The 16,169-nt window shown below is 38.4% G+C and overlaps 2 long non-coding RNA genes across 2 annotated transcripts in view; one reads left to right on the top strand and one right to left on the bottom strand.

Moving 5' to 3' along the window:
* LOC129479487 (uncharacterized) overlaps nt 1–16,169 on the top strand; it is a 216,075-nt gene that overhangs the window by 144,063 nt on the left and 55,843 nt on the right. Inside the window, exon 4 of the long non-coding RNA XR_008656696.2 lies at nt 6,112–6,238. This is a non-coding gene — a long non-coding RNA (uncharacterized lncRNA). The remainder of the gene's footprint in view (nt 1–6,111; nt 6,239–16,169) is intronic.
* The window catches only part of LOC134736009 (uncharacterized), a 46,319-nt gene that overhangs the window by 8,758 nt on the left and 21,392 nt on the right, over nt 1–16,169 (bottom strand). The gene's annotated exons all lie outside the window — the stretch shown is intronic.

The raw sequence follows: 16,169 nt of genomic DNA on the forward strand, positions 1-16,169 counted from the left end.
AAAATCCTATTGGAATACCCTAGTCCAATGCAGCACAATTTTCAAATCTGTGATATCTAGTCTTACATTCTGCTAAGATTGTAACATCAACAATTCCATCAAGACTGAGATTAGTAAAACCCAACCCAATACAGTTTTGATTTTCCTTCCGTCTGGTATGAGATCATATTGGCAAGACCTCCCAGTCATCTTGAAGATCGTAGTGCCCAATTCTCATACAAACATTTAGAAAACGGTCAAGAAATTATTTGCCGAGGTGTAATGGTTAGGGGCTGGGTGTGATGGCACATGCCTGTAATCCCAGAACTTTGGGAGGCCGAGGCGGGTGGATCACCTGAGGTCAGGAGTTCAAGACCAGCCTGGCCAACATGGCGAAATCCCTGTCTCTACTAAAAATACAGAAATTAGCCGGGCATGGCAGTGCGTGCCTGTAGTCTCAGTTACTCAGGAGGCTGAGGCAGGAGAATCGCTTGAACCTGGGAGGTGGAAGGTTGCAGTAAGCCAAGATCGCACCACTGTGCTCCAGCCTTGGTAACAGAGCCAGACTCCATCTACCAAAATATACATAAGTGTGTGTGTGTGTGTAGGTAATCTTGGAAAGTCTATCGTTATTCTGTCTTCTTTTAAATACCATCACGTGTGTCCCAGCAAAGTTGTCAGTGTTTGGGTAGTTAATACATGGCTTTATGCTATTTCAGATCAAAGTGTGCACTGATGGTAAGTGAAAAACAAGTTTCCAGGAGGTTTGCCAAATGGCCTTGCTTTGCCTGGGGCTTTCTCAATCTTAGCACTGAAAGTCCTGAGTCCCAGGACAAACTCGAATTGTTGATCACTGTAGTTTCTCACTTAGTTCAGTAACTACCTGGAGACCATTCTGACAAAGGTGACATAACCTCAGCAGGTATTAGTGTGATCTGTGGTACAGTGCTGGCCTTGTTCCCTTGGTTCCACATTCTCCCTTACCCTATTCCACTCTTTAAAAAGAAAAGCTATACGGTAATATTTTTTCATATATAACAAGTTAAACATTGTATCTTATGATCAATATGTGAACACACATATCTTTCAGAAGATATTTAGTTGGTCATTCTGTAACAGGTTTCTACAATAGAAGATGCTATTATATCTGACAGCAGGAAGTGGTGAATCATCCTATTTGGTAATCACAGTTTGCTAGTTGTCAAAAAAAAAACCATTTTAAATATTGCATGGTGTTGCTTAGCCCTCTGCCCCTCCTTGTCAATGCTGCTGCTATGTCTCCTGAGAGACCCAATATGTTAGGGCATGTCCATTGAAAATTGAAGCTGTATAATCTATTACAATGCAAAATAGAAAGCAGCCTCATGCTGTGGGTAGCATTGAAACAGGCTTGTTACATTTATAACGATTGCTCTGATAAGAGCATCCCCAGTTGGCCAACATATGGGCACTGATGAGGCTGTGTGTCTCTCATTGAAATTATAGTTGGAGCAGCCACCTTTGAGGTTTAACTAGCTTTTCAATGGTACATTTTGCACCTGTTCAGTGTTACTAATCCCAAAGACTATTTTCTGTTTTATCCCGTGGAATTACCCAGAGAGGCCAATTAAGAAAAAAAAAAAGCAATTCAGGGAAATAAAAATGTGTTTTATCCCAGAGGTTATGAGATAGAACGCAGGAGGGAAAATGAATTCATCTTTGAGTTTGCTACTTTAATTTAACAAATAATGTCTTACATATGTAAAAAATTGGCCCATACTTCAGGAAGCTTTTAATGAGCTTTAAAAATCTCTATTAATTTCTAACATATATAATTTAGGTATTTGTGAAGTTCCTACTGTATAGATTAATGGGTATAGACAGCTCTTCCTTTTCTCTTCACAGAAAGAATAGAATTTAATATCTCATAACTTCCGTCTTGGCTAGAGGAAAGTAGGAGATGCTCTCATTTCTATTTTATTAATGGAGAGACCATAACACGAAGATACTGTAACAGCTCATGTAACCTAATAATTTGCCAGCATGCCTGAAATATGAGCGAGTTGGCTCCTACATCCCTCAGAGCTATTTGGTGGGAAAATGGTTCCCTTTTTTCTCATTATATTTTTTTGTCCTGAAAAACATAATTTGTTAAATTTATAAAAGATTTATTTTCTGGTAGGTTTTTAGGGTGAAACCAGAAGGAAGCCAAAAAATCAGGTATTAGAAGTTCTGTGAAACCTAAGTAGAGAAGAGAATAAATTTCTATAAATAAGCTGGAATAAGTGGAGTATTTGTGCCCTTCGAAATTTCAGTGAAAGCAGTTTTTGCTTTTGCTATGTCAGGATATTGATCTTGGATATTTACTATTGTTTTGAAATGATTAAAAGGCAGTCTCTTCATCTATGACCTGATACAATTATTGTGGTAAATTTTGGTACTATGGAATTAAATCAGATCAATTATGGAAGATTTTATGTAATTTTTCTACTTATTTTAGAAAAATTTCAGTGCCCAAATTGCTTAATAGAACTGCTCATATTCAACTAAGATAAAACTATAGTAGATTCTATCATAATATTTAATTATGAACAAAGGACTTGGCTACACTAAAGAGAGTTCTGACCAAATATATAGTTGAAAACACATGATTCAGTTTTATTTGGTTCAATCTCACAATTTCAGGTCCTAAAAGAATTGTGGCTCTATTATTTCAATAATCCAATCCTGATGTAAAAATCTCTTTTTTCTTAAGGAACTATTTTTTCTTAATCAGCTCTACATTCAGAATTTTAGACTAATAGAACATTGGGAAACCTAAGCAAGTTTTATAAGATACCCAAAGTTTTTGAAGTTTTGATATATGTCTTTTTAAAAAAAATAAAATCTCTTTTGCTGTTTTCTTTAGCTAAAGGAAGCATTTGAGGTATGAGTTGTGGGGAGAGGATGCAATAAATGTTCTTTAAAAATATGTTTTATAGAATAAAAACTTATTAAAATAAGTTTTATAGACTTGATGGGAACATCTTAGTATACTGGGAAGAGATTATTGGGAATTGCTGGCTCACCGTTTTAGTGGCTTATTTAAACTCTGCCTACTCTCAAAAGAATCTGAGGTGGTTCACAAAAATATATGTAACACAAAAGGATGATAAATAAATTAGGAAATTGAGGAGACAGGAGAATAAGAAACGTCAATTAAAAACCCTTCATAAATTGCAGGACAACGGAGTTCATCTCTATACTAAAGTTTCTCAGCCTTGGCTTTACATTGGGATCACATAGGAAGCTTTTAAAAAATTTCAATGCCTGAACCCCACCTCAGAGCAGCTATATCAGAATTCTGAGGGTGGGGCCTGGGCACTGCTACTTAAAAAAAAAAATCATGTAGTTTATACTAATATGCAACAAGAATTAAGAATGATTGTCTTATACAAAAACCCCCTGAAAACATAAACAAAGCAAACAAACAAAAAATCCCGTGTGTTCTCTCCTTTAAACATAAAGAAACTTACTAGACTTTCATTGCAACCTAGTCTCTCTCTTACATCGTTACTTTAATTAAAATTGACTCAAATTCTTTTTAGGAATAAGTTATTTGTCAGTACCCTAACTTGTTTTCAAGATGCTTATCATCCTGTGAAAGCAGAAACAGAAAATACCAGTCCAAAATGCAGAAGAAGTAATTGTTGAGTAGTGGTATAAATATGGTGCTGTGAGAGAAAGAAGTGATTCATTAGAATTAAAGAGGAGGGTGTGAAGAATCACAAAGGACTTCATGGAGGAGAAAGCATTTGTTCCAGGTGTTGAGAGCTAAGAAACAGCTCTTAGAAGGTGGAGGCAAATGCACTTGTGGCTGAGGGAGGAGTGAGCAGAGGCCAAGAATGGCCCCTGAATGTGGGGATTTCATGGATAGAAGAGCCCCATAAGGCAGAAATGTGGCTAAATAATTACACTTACAAGTAATTCTCATACTGCATTTCTTAAAATATATTTTTTCAAGGCTGAATGCAGCAGGAAAAAAATTTCCATTTGACTACCCTGGCGTTAAAGAAAACTGATGGTATCCTGTGTCTGTGGCAGAATAATTAATTGAAATATTACTTTGTTCTTGTTAGCCCTAAGATTTTCCTGCCTTCATTTTTTTTTTTGAAGCAAGTTACCAGGCTTTGTGGTTCGTGTAGTCCTTGCAGCCAGAATTTGAGTAGGATGAAAGACAGAAGAATCCCAAAGCACATTGTTGGAAAAGTTTTATCAGTTGAGATTTTGCTAGGAGGGTGATGAGAGAGAAAGCCTTTGAGGGGTTTTGAGGGGGCAAAGGGTACGAGACACGGCTCATTCCTCTGAGCCAAGGGACCTCTCAGGAGGGAGATCTTGGCACCTTGGTTCAGAGCATTCGCTTAAGATTCTCTTACGTACATGGGTAGGGACACAGCAAGTCAGGGAACTTCAAAAGGACCAGAGTAGGCAACAGCCATCAGGAATCAGTAGCAGCCGGGATATACTGGACATCAGCAGCTCATCCCCTCCAGATACCACAGAAATCTTTGCGATTCTGCCATAACCAAGGGGAAAGAACCTGTCAGAACTGATAAAAAAACTCCTACTGCTCTGAAGGATGATACAAGGTGAAGAGTTCATGCACACTCAAGTTTGTGGACCAAAATTTGTACCTGCTAAATACATGAGAGTTCTTGGCCTTAAAAGCAATACCTTGGGCTGAAGAAGATCGGGGAGAGGTCAAACCACCTAAGTTTCTGCCTTCACTTTTTGGCAAAGCTTCTAGAATATAACTAAATTTTTAGTACACACTCAGTTCAAGATATTTAGTACATTGCTTTATCTTTATAGTGTCCCTATAAGGTAAGAATTCATTTTATTATCTTTATACAGATGAGACCAGACCAGTCAACTTGGTGAAGTCACTCAAAAAGTATACAGGGAAGCTGGCTTCAACCCTAGGCAGACATGCCGAAAGCATATTTCCTTCACTTTATTCCTGTGTCCCCTCCCTAGAATCTTTATTCTGTGCCCTACTAGTGAAACATACACACTAATAAGCCACAGGATAGGAAGGCTGCCAGGAGAGGACTTATTCTATCACTTTTCCTCCTTGATAATGTGAAAAACTCTGATAAAAAAGGGCTGAACAAATTCAAATCCTTACTATACCGAACTTCCTTTTAGAGATAACCAGAAGAGAAGCATCTCCACTATTACCCAACTTGCTCTTCTGGTGTATCTCTGCACATTTTTTCCTTTTCTGACAATTGGAAATTTTTCTCTGCCAATGACTACCTGCCATTTACATTCATTCATTGTGCTCTGATAAAAGGACGTCATAGTTTTAAAGTCACAATTCCACCAAAATAACCTTCAAAGAAACCATCCCAAATCAAATGCATATAGATCTCTGTCTCCCTGCTCCTTATCTTATCTTAAAATGAATATTTGAGAAGAAAATCCTTTTGCCACATATTCCCTGGGAAGGAAAATGGATTGCACTTTCCATACTTGAGGCAGGATTTTTGATAAACTTTGAGATATTTTGGTACTTTATGCACCTGTCACTTTCTTCTGCCATGGTAGTTTTGTTTTCTGACAACTTGTATATTGATATCAAGAGGCCAGTAGGAAGGTGACCTAAATAGGGAAAGAAGTTCCTAAATGGTACTTGTGTTGAGGAGTGGCTTCTCCATAAACCCAGTTCATGGTGGAGGCCTTAGGAATAAAAGGGACCTAAAACTTTCCTGGTGCTCAATTCTGTATTCCTCTGTCTCCATACAATGCAGTTGAGAAAATCCGTATGAGATAGAGATTGAATAGATTGGTCCATTTTGCTATATTCAGGAAGAGAGAGAAAGGGAGACAGAATGGATGCCTCAAAGTAGGATTACAGAAACATTAGTAGCTTAGTAATTAATGGTGAGATTTTGGGAGTTTTATTACCAGTTTATATTATTTTTTAGGATTCACATTTTTCTAAAGTGGGCATTTATCATTCATATTAATAATTTACAAACAAAAAATGAATAAGATGCATACAAATAGCCTTATAGGACATCTGCAAAGAAAGGGAAAACTATGTAACTCTAGCTTGAAAATATCCTTAAATACCAATTAAAATGGTACAAAATGTTCTGTCAACCACAGGCAATGCCTCTAAGAACCTTGGAATGGGGAAAGGGAACAATGCATCTGCACTCAGTCATGGAGGAAACAGCTGGACAAGTCAGCACAGGGCGGAGATGACCACTGGAGGCGACTCGGACTGCTTCAGGTACTTGGAGATCACTGAACACTGGCCTTCCAGACCCGTTTATACCAGATTCGCTATCCTGAGGGAAATGGCCTGCCTGAAAGCGACTAAATGAGTTTGGCCTTCATAGCTCAGAGAAGCACAGCAGAAAGTGTAGCAGGAGATCAGGGTCTTTTGCTGTTTGCTGTCTCTCTACTATCAGTCTCTGAAATGCCTTTCTTTTAAAAAAAGAAAATGAAATATCTTTATTGGCTTGGATTTTTCTAATGACAGAAAAGAGAAGTGAGGAGACCAGATTGGGAATTGAGGTCAGAGAAGCATCAGTGAGTAGACGTTGCATTGTGAGGCGATGTGGGGGATCTACTGATTAGCCGGTCTGGCTGCTGCTGTCCATCCACACAGGGCATTTGGTCACCCATTCCTGCTGATTGAGGGGCAGTGTCCTGGCAGCTTCTGATAGATAACTTGATTGTTTTGTTATAAGGAGCTTTATTTCCTCAGGATGAATTATGAAGATTTTTTTTTCTTTTTGTTGTTTCAAAATAGGGCTGTCTTATCTGAGAATGTGTTAATTAAAGTTATCATGTATTACCTTGTTTCTAGTCCTACACATTTGATATGAACAAATTACTGTTTACAAGACAGCTTCCTGTACTTAGAATAGCAGCTGTTGTAACTCTACCAAGAAGAGCTACCCAGAGGGGCTAGGGCATGAGGAATAGGTTTGGAGACAGAAAGAATAGGAAGAATAAAGGAATGTTCAGATCTAGCTCGAGGGCAGGCGGGACACTTGTGGTGAGATGGTTGGGTCCACTTTGCTTTCTTTCTTGCCTCCTAAACAATCTGATGTTATCTACCCACAGACCTCCATTTCCCTGGTGCACTCTTTTGGCTGGCCCTCCTGCTAAATCTCTTTGCTGGCTGAACCTTAGCCTTCCCTAGCCAGAAGCCAATCAGAAAATCACTACCTCTATCTCACTAGGTTGGAGCGTAGCACTTTGGGAATGGAAGCAACAGCAAGTCCTAACCTCACAGTCAGTCAGGCATTCAACTCAAATACGTGATCATTTATTCAGGAGGCATCTGCTGTGTGCAATGGCTTTGGGACAGTACAGAGAGAGATGCAAAGATGGAAACATTGTCTCTACCCCCGTGTAGTTTAGGACCCGTCTTGGGAAGAAAGCAATTGTTTGCAATAACAATAGTAAGCACAGCAAGAGAGATGCAATGATGTAGAATGGGAAGGAGATTCAGAGCATTCTTGAGTGAGCTGCTAATTGGAGGCCTGAGGGGATTGTGACTTCATCCTCTGCATCCAGGTACTGCTGGTGTGTCTGGTGCACAGTGGGTGCTCTGCAGTGTTTGCCAAGCCGTTATTGAGAAGGGGTATCTAATGGTGTGCATACCCCTTTGAAGGGGCTTACTAGTCATGTGAGGTGCTACTAGAGAGAAAAGTTAAGGTTTTGAATCAGAGATGAGAGTTGGAAGAATATTCTAGTGGAAAAAAAGAATATGAGAAACAGTTCAGAAACATGGAATCCCTGCTCAACTTCCTCTGCTCACTGCCCCTGGCCCCTTCATCCAGGGATGTTGAGGACAGATTTCTCTACAGATAATTGGAAGCAAGACTTACTTGGAGAAAATAGTTTCGTTAGTCTCTTTCTGACAGTACTCACAAACCCTCCTTGCTTTTTTGCTTCCTTCCCTTAATCCCATTCTTTCATTCCGAAACTTTCTACATCTCCCTTAGGTCCTATTTTCTTTTTCCCTTGTTCTGAGCTCCCATCACCATCTTTATCCCCCGTCAACCAAGGAGACAGGGCACAGGTGCAGTTACCAGGTCACCAAGCTAAACAAAGGGCTTTAGAGTTGGTCTTTCGTGTGACTGTCCTGCCTCCCTCTAGGTATTTATCTCTTTTCTGTGGGTAGCATAACAGAAGCTCAGAGAGTTGATGTGCCTGCAGCATGACATAAACGGAAGTCACAAACATTCATTTTCCACTTCTTTATTTTGCCTTCTGAGTCATGGTGCCTTTGCATAATTTAAACCTTTTCTCTCCTCACTGCCTGAACCCCTGAAAATCTACAACAAGTTCACATGCATCCTTAATTCTCCACTCCAGAATTCCAAATGAAAGTTTTAAACAATGTTTTGCCTTCTTTTTTTTTTTTTTCTTTTGAGATGGAGTCTCGCTCTGTCGCCCAGGCTGGAGCGCAGTGGAGCAATCTCGGCTCACTGCAAGCTCCGCCTGCCGGGTTCACGCCATTCTCCTGCCTCAGCCTCATGAGTAGCTGGGACTACAGGCGCCCGCCACTATGCCCAACTCATTTTTTGTATTTTTAGTAGAAACGGGGTTTCACGGTGGTCTCGATCTCCTCACCTCGTGATCCTCCCACCTCGGCCTCCTAAAGTGCTGGGATTACAGGCGTGAGCCACAGCGCCCGGCTGGCTTCTTGTGAAATCTGAGAATCCTGTGTATGTCCTTGGTCTTATAATAAAAGGCTGGTAAAAGTCCTTTTTTTTTTTTTTTTTTAACTTCCTCTTTCTCTACTCTATTGTCCAGTTTTGGCTTTCCTATTTTCCCTCATCTTTGTAAAATTGCCTTCCAGATGTCTCTTCAAATGACTTGACAGCAGTCCTGTTATCTTCTAAGAACCTAAAAGCACTTTGGCTGCTTTAGAAAAATATGTTTTTTCATCTTATTAGGTAGCATCTGAAGCCTCTCTGAAAACACAAGAAAACAATATACAGAGAGCCTCCCAGAAACTGCAAGTCCCATGGAAATTAAGGCCATTAGTGTTTTGTATAATAAAGAGTCACCTTTGCATTTAAAATGGACTATTTTGTTTTGGATATAGGTGGAGTAGGATATAAATGTATACTTACTTGCTTCTTAGTTTATCATAGGAATCCAAGAAAAGAACTAAGGATAAGAGAAAAGGAGGAACAAAAGACAGCTCTGCTGCTTTTATCTCAGGTTATTTCAGAAAAAAACAAAATGATAACCCTGCAAAATTCTCAGCACTCTTTTCACTTTGGTTCCACTGCTCTCAGTGGGTGACTTGTCTGGAAAGGAATCTCTTTAAGCCTTCCTGGCTAATAAGCCATGGCAGATAAAGCCACAAGGTGTCACTATTGCTAAAATCGCTCTCCACCTACAGGATCGATTGCGGTTATGTGAATGTGAATTAGATTTCACTTTTGTTTCTAAATAGGCTCCCTGGGAGAGGTACTTTTTGACTGGCAGTGTTCGCTGCCTCCTTCACTCTAAACAAACTATGGCTTTGGCTAAATTATCTAGTGAAGCTCAGATTTCTAATATAGAAATTGGTTAGGAGATAATTTCTATCTTTCAGGGTAGAAAACCTTGGTATAGCTGAGTTTCAGATGCAGCACTTAGTAGGTACGCAACAAAAGTTAGCTCCCCTAACTTAAAAGCAAGGAATGGAGTTGGAAAGTGTGCATGGGGAAGAGGGTGGTAACTTTCTGAGGCCTCTTTCTTTCTGTTTTTTTTTTAAATTGGATTTCAAAGCTGCAAAAATATCAAACACAGAGGTCTGGTTGTTGTTAACAGCTATGGCATAAAAAAATGTTTAGGAAAAGCTAAATACTATAGCTTCCTCTTACATAATCACTGTATTAAAGTCTCTAAGAGGTCCCGCTATAAAGAAATCTACTTAATTTTCTTTAATCTACAGTTTCTCAAGTTTCTCTGAGCAAAGAACATATGTGAATATATATGTGTGTATATACACACACATACACACATTTGTGTGCATATACATGTGTAATATATTTTTATATATATATGTGTATAATTATTATTAACATCCAAATTGAAAAACTTTAGTCTTGTTTAATTTCTTTTTTTTTTCTTTTTTTTTTTATTATACTTTAGGTTTTAGGGTACATGTGCACAATGTGCAGGTTTGTTACATATGTATCCATGTGCCATGTTGATTTCCTGCACCCATTAACTCGTCATTTAGCATTAGGTATATCTCCTACTGCTGTCCCTCCCCCCTCCCCGCACCCCACAACAGTCCCTGGAGTGTGATGTTCCCCTTCCTGTGTCCATGAGTTCTCATTGTTCAATTCCCACCTATGAGTGAGAACATGCGGTGTTTGGTTTTTTGTCCTTGCGATAGTTTACTGAGAATGATGTTTTCCAGTTTCATCCATGTCCCTACAAAGGACACGAACTCATCATTTTTTATGGCTGCATAGTATTCCATGGTGTATATGTGGCACATTTGTTTAACTTCTTTGATGTACGTATGAGAAAACAGAAACCCAGACAGTAAGGTTTGGTTCACAAAACACATATCTTATTTTAGAACCACTACTGTGTTAGAATTGACTTGTACCAGCTCACAAGAGCGAGCTATGCTCTTCTCTTCCCAATTCTGTGTTTGATGATGTCAGGTTGATAGCTTGAAATCAGCCACTGTGGGAATATTTATACCACAGAAATCAGCAAACACTACAAACCATTTTTTCTTTTTTTCAAGAGAGTAGGTTTACCAGTATGCTACTGTTAGAATCTAGCTGTTCAGATTCCCAATACTACATTTCAGTGATTTTTCAGTTTCTAAGGCACTTTGAAGATAGTTTGGCAAAGAAATGACAAAAACTCCGACTATTGTTCAACTATGTGTAAACGTGTGTGGTGGGGTATAATATATATGATGCCTATATATCATCTATAATATATGTCATTGCAGGGAGAAGCAGAATATTTCCCTCATCTACTAGGAGATATTTCCATTTTCCAGCTGGGTTCTAGCTGGCCAGACCACAGTCAGTCAAATTTTAAGATGGAGAAGGAATGTTTGCTAACTCTTCAGTATCTCTTTTAGCTCAACTCTGATTTCTGGGTAGCTTCAGGGGCCAGATCAAATCAATGGCTCTATCCATCCCGCAGCTGGCTTAAGATGGCTTATTTTATAGACCCATGGAAGGCAGGGGTTCAGTGACTTCCAGGTGTTTCCCATCTGTTCTAAAAATAACTTTTTCTTTCTTGAACCCATCTATCTACTCTATCATCTATCTATCTATCTATCTATCTATCTATCTATCTATCTATCTATCATCTATCTATCTATCATCTATCTACCTATCTATCTAGTTTATCATAGGAATCCAAGAAGAGGTATCCAATGGCATGGCTTTAACCAGATAGACCGATCACTAGACTATATATATATATATTCAATATATTAACTCCTCATTACTGATATATATTAATCAATATATATCCATCACTGGAATACCTGCTCCATGGCAAACACTACATTAGCTATTTCTCATCCCCATTTTTAGTCTTACAGAGAAAACTGAAGTACAATGAAGTTGAATAACATTTCCCCAGTCATACCACTCACAACCATCTGCCAGACTTTAAATGCTATGACCCTTCTCTCGAGCCATTTAGCCTTCCTTCTGTATAGAGAAAGGGGGAGAAATGATCTGCCTGGCAAGGACATTCTTGGACAAGAAAATATACCAGAACCAAAGAAGAAACCACTCTTTTGGAGAGGCTTCTATCAACTCTCTAAACTCACATTTCCCTAAAATAAGAGGGTGGAAATGGAGAAGTTACATGCCTTGTGGGGGAATATTACAAAAATATGTTGGGAGACATAGAGAGAGATTGCTGCAGTTGATTGTTGGGTTCTGGACAGAGAAAATCTAGAGAAAACTAGAAGGTTAAAGTAGTTTTTGCAAACAAGTTTGGGTGTTAAGCCAGAATGACAAGCTTCTTCATGCTTCTTGGGAAATGGCTTCAAATCATTCATCAGTGTTTCAGTCATGACAACATTAACAAAGACTCTGTAATTTGCAGTGTGATTGCAAACAGAAAACATAAAAAGCACATAGCCTGTGGGCTGTGGCATTGGCCCTATCCCATGGGGCTACTGGGTTGTTTATGGGTGCTGTGGAGGCTCAGTGCCCAGGTATAAGAAAGTTGGAGACACTGGTCTGTCCTTTGCTTATGCCTCCAGCTCCACTCTTAGTGGCAGTGGTTATGAGAACCCAGCATTGCAATTTGACCATCTAGGAATCCCTGGCAGTGATGAAGAGGACCTGACCACTCCAGCTGCATAGTTTTTATTATTGTTATTATTGGTTTGCAGGATAAAGCTCTGGAGCTATGAAATCACTTTTGCATTCAGGCTTGGATATTCAATTTGTGTTCGCTATGGTCTACTGGTTGAACTTCACACAGATTTTTCATCTTGAAGAGTTTATATATTTTATTGATAAGTTTGAATTCAATGCTGCAAAATTTGAACTTGAAATCATATCCTATGCCACTATTTATGACTCAGATCAGAAAGGTGCTACTTCTCTACAACAGAGTTCAGTCACTCATGGTCAAGCTTCCAGAATCAAGCCTTCATCATTTGAGGATGGATGAATTGAATATCTTTTTAAGCACATTGTATGTTGGTTTTATAAACTGGTTGCCTGTGTCAAAAGGTCCCTGTACTGAATAGTATGCTGTAGTGGAAAGGTTAGTGATGTAATCTGTCATGACCACAACTCCTTTCCAAAGGGGTTCAAGAGTTATTTATAGGTGATTGCTTATATAGCTGGCCATGTTCTGTACCACATGACATTGAATTATTCTTCCACACTAGGCCCATGACCTGTGATCAGGTCAGAATTTGATCATGAACACCTAATTTCAAACTGGTCTAGAGTTGTGTGCCATGAACAGTGGTGGCAGTGTGGACTTTGGCAGCTGTAGAATAATATCTGATGAACGAAGTGGCCAAGAAGAAAAAAACATCAAAATGTGGCCATAGGGTTCTTCCACCATGACAGTTGCTGCAGCTTGTGGCTCAGCACTGGACTGGTCTCATGGTGGACAGGCCTCCTAGTGAGCCAGTAGATGGAAGGTTTAACTCATGCACTCAAATAGTAAGAATCTACAAATATCCCGGAATTGGGAATGAAAGCAGTTTAAGAATGAAACAGCATGAAAATATAGAATCCGATAGAATCTGAAGTTTAAATAAAAAGTAAGTAAAATATTAAATAGAACAGTAAGATCTAATATCCATTGGTGTTATTAAATGCAATTGATGATCAAACTTTCACTGCCTACTATTTTATTTTAGACCTTGAAAAGCATGACAGATTCAAAAGTTAATTATAAAAGGGGAGGGAAACTACATCACAGTCTTTGTGTGCTTATCTTTATCCACCACAGCAGTTGATTTGCACTGCTTTATCTGAGGATATTACAATGCAGACACATCAACAAAGCTCATTTATTAATTCTGTTAATGAAATTAGATTGTCAGAGCTTGTTCCTAAATTTTTGGATTAAAGCTGAATATTAATAAGTAAACAGATAATTGAAAATAGAGGAGTGCCTGCTCTACAGAACCTCCCATTCTCACCTCTCCACCATCTTTGAACCTGTAACGTTTACTATATTTGCTTAGGTCACCTATACTCGGAGGACCTTCTATTTATTTGTTGTATGGGAAGCAGATGCTTTCTAGTGGGACAGTCAATCACAATGTCACTCCTATGTGCTTCTTCATTTTTCTTTTTGCTCTTCCCCTACATTATAGCTTGTCTCCAACACTGGTCTTCTCACCATTCGCTAAATACAATTTGTTCTCCTGCCTCTATGTTTCCATTCATGTCATTATTTCCAAAAAGAACGCCCCTTCCTTCCAATTCTAATCCTCAAGTCCTACCCATCCTTCAAAATGCAGCTAAAAATGACTGAATTTGGCCCCCAGAACAGGATATGATCTTGTCTATCTGGGGTCATCCAAAAAAGTTATTTTCAAAGTTTGGTGTGTATAAGAATCACTTGTAGAGCATATTACAAATGTAGATTCCTAGGCTTTACTCCTAATGTTTCCGATTTATACAGATCTTGGGTGTGGCTCCATAACCTTCATTGTTTTTAAAAGTATCACCAGCTAATTTGGATGCACTGTTTGTGGACCATTTCTTAAAAGGATTGTATAAGCCAGACACCTGACACCTTGTGTTTATTGTTTTACATTTTCTATTTGATTTGGATCTTAAGAGATAAAATGACATCATTAAATATTTTCAGAACAAATAAATGAAATTTCGCCTGCCAGGAGTTCAACCATCATTTGCTCTGTGAACAGTAGCAGGCAGCTGAAGTAGTAATCTTTTCAAAATCAAAGATTCTCAAATCCTACCGTAAAGGTATCTACTAGGGGAAAAGGACAACATTAAGTAATATCACGCACATCGGTTGTTCTTATCCATGTCCACTGAGTGGTCTTGACCCTTGATAAAATTTTCACCACTCTATCTAGAAAAGCAATAGGGCAATAGGATACATTTTTCACAAAGCTCTTACTTTTCTTTTTAAATTTAAATATGGTGTTTTGTTTGGGAACTACGTTTTTCCTTTTTGTTGCTATTAAATGCTTTTTTAAATTTTCCACATGAAATAGTAATACTAAATGACTGTATTTTTAAACATCTTTACTTAAAAAATTTGCCTCTATAACAGACCCCATTTTAAAAAAATGACCAGCTACTACTGGTCAGTAAAATGATAAAGTCCAAATGCCTCTTAACTATGCATTAATCCCAGCATCTTCATTCCAAAGTGCATCTCCTTTTCCTAAGACTCTGATATGTGATGTATGGCACAGCTGCTGGGTCTCTGTATGATTTTTCAGCAAACCCTCTGCAGACGGTGCCATGAGGAATAGCTCCACCTCCTTGAGGAAACACTGTACACTCGACATTGACTTTCTTGAGGACATTCCAGACCTTTGCTAAATAGCTTGTTGTGATGCCTTTCAATTTTGTTGCCTTAAGAGTGTTGCTTTTTCTTATGAGATGGTGGCAGTGAATGATAGAATTTAACACCCTTGAAATAAATCGATACACCCCTGTGATGCTGCACAAAGGACAGAAAACCACAAAGTACTGGAATTCAAGGACTTTATTTTGATTTATCTCATTTGTATTACTGCACTGAGTTTATTATATTTCTACCAAGGAATAGAAGTTTATTATTAACCCTCAAGCAGTATTTCCTTGGCATAGAATGATGGTGCAGCAAAGGCACTCTGAGATGTTTTTCCTCTGATGTGGAGGGAGCCGTCCGCTGAGTTATCTGCACTTCCTGGCTGGGAGTTGCTAATAGCTCTGTCTCTAGAACAGATCAGACCTAATGATCATAGGACATTCTCTATTCAACTGCAGAAGCCAAGCATCATTTTTGGGATAGTTTTAAAAATTCTCATTATGAAAATATAAAGCCTTGGTCCCTGTCTTTAGAATTAGAAGAAAATTTGTCACTCTTTGAGGCTGTAATTGTTTCCATTAATTGCCCATAGTTGAGACTTGATGCCAGCTAATTTACCAATACCTTCATAGGTGGCTGAGGAGTCTAAATATATGGTCTGAATTATTTGACAAACAACCATTGTCTCAGTTCCTCCAACCGTGGAAAAAATTATGGTTTTTCATTAAGCACACATCTAGCTAAACTTAGTAAACTATTACTTTGCAGAGAAGCTTGGATCCTATTTTACTTAATTTGCTTTGTATTAAAATTGTTCAATTAAACCCAGGAAGAAAAATAAGGTGTTCCTCTAGTGTTTATATAAAAACCATTATTCCAAATGAGTTTCTGTATGAATATACGTAGTATTTTGTCAAAAATTAATAGTTTTGACTCGAAAAAAATCATAGTACTATATATTAATTATCCAAAGCAATGGTTTTATTTATGACCTCCTTGACACAGCTTTCACCTCAGTAGTCTCAACCCCAGAATCCATGAAGAAAATAGAAAAGGAGCTGAATGTAGGTTTTCAACTGGAACGGTGGTTAATTACTTCTGTTCTACACTATTTGTGCTGTATGGTCAGTAACATGCTAATGAGTTTCAATTAAGTTACCTTTGCAAAACTGAATTGCCTTTGC

The sequence above is a fragment of the Symphalangus syndactylus genome, chromosome 3 (assembly GCF_028878055.3).
Source record: "Symphalangus syndactylus isolate Jambi chromosome 3, NHGRI_mSymSyn1-v2.1_pri, whole genome shotgun sequence".
NCBI classification, from domain to species: Eukaryota; Metazoa; Chordata; class Mammalia; order Primates; family Hylobatidae; genus Symphalangus; species Symphalangus syndactylus.